Below are 1,242 nucleotides of genomic sequence, written 5' to 3'. Positions count from 1 at the left end.
GGATGTCTTCCTTTGAGAAATGTCTGTTCATATCTTTTGCCCATTTTATAATGAGGTTGTTTGTTTTTTTCTTTTCAGCACATTTGAGTTCCTTGTAGATCCAAGATGTTAAGCCTTTGTCAGACCTGGAATTGGCAAATACTTTTTCCCAGGCTGTAGGCTATCTCCCTGATCTCTTGATGGTTTCTTTGGCTTTGCAGAAGCTTGTCAGTTTAATGAGGTTCTGCTTGTCTATCTTCTCTCTTATGGCCTGTGGGTTTCAGATTTTGTTCAGGAATTGGATGCCAGTTCCAGTGGTTTGAGGTTTTACATTTAGGTCTCTGATCCATTTGGAGTTAACCTTTGTGCATGGGGATAGATAGGGGTCCTATTTCAATCTTCTGCATGTGGTCAGCTAGTTTTCCCAGCACCATTTACTGAATAAGTTCTCCTTTCCCCAGTGGTAGGTGGTGGAGGCTTTGTCGAAGATGAGTTGGTTGAGAAATTGAGGTTTTGCTTCTGGAATCTCAATACCAAGCTGTTTTGATGATTGTAGCTTTATAGTAAAGTTTGAAGTCTGGTAATGTGATACCACCTGCTTTTTTTTTTTTTTTTGCTGAGGATTGTTCTGGCTATTCTTGGTCGTTTGTGTTTCCATATGAATTCCTGTGTTGTTTTTTCTAGGTCTGAGAAGAATGTTGCTGGTAATTTGATGGATATTGCATCAAATCTGTAGATTGCCTTAGGTAGGATGGACATCTTCACAATGTTGATTCTTCCAAACCATGAGCACGGGATATTTTTCCACTTGTTTGTGTCATTTTTTTTTATTTCTTTAAGCAGTATTTTGAAGTTTTCATTGTAAAGGTCTTTCACGTTTCTGGTTAGGAAGATGCCAAGGTATGTCATGATTTTTTTGTGTCTATTGTGAATGGAATTGTGGTTTTTATTTGGGTTTCTGTTTGTTTATTATTGGTGTAAAGAAATACGATTGTCTCTTGCACATTTATTTTATATCCCGAGACTTTGTCAAAGGCCTTTATCAGTGTAAGGAGGTTTTTGACAGATTCTCTTGGGTTTTCAAGGTACACAATCATGTCATCTGCAAAGAGAGATAATTTGACTTCCTTTTTTCCTATTTGGATGCTCCTGATTGCCTTCTCTTCTCTGATTGCTCGAGCCAGGATTTTCAATACTATATTGAACAAGAGGCATGAGAGTGGGCATCTTTGTCTTGTTCCAGTTTTCAGGGGAAATGGTTCC

The sequence above is a fragment of the Carlito syrichta genome, unplaced genomic scaffold (assembly GCF_000164805.1).
Source record: "Carlito syrichta isolate Samal-C Ts95f unplaced genomic scaffold, Tarsius_syrichta-2.0.1 Scaffold314683, whole genome shotgun sequence".
Classification (NCBI taxonomy): domain Eukaryota; kingdom Metazoa; phylum Chordata; class Mammalia; order Primates; family Tarsiidae; genus Carlito; species Carlito syrichta.
This window is presented reverse-complemented; position numbering follows the sequence as displayed.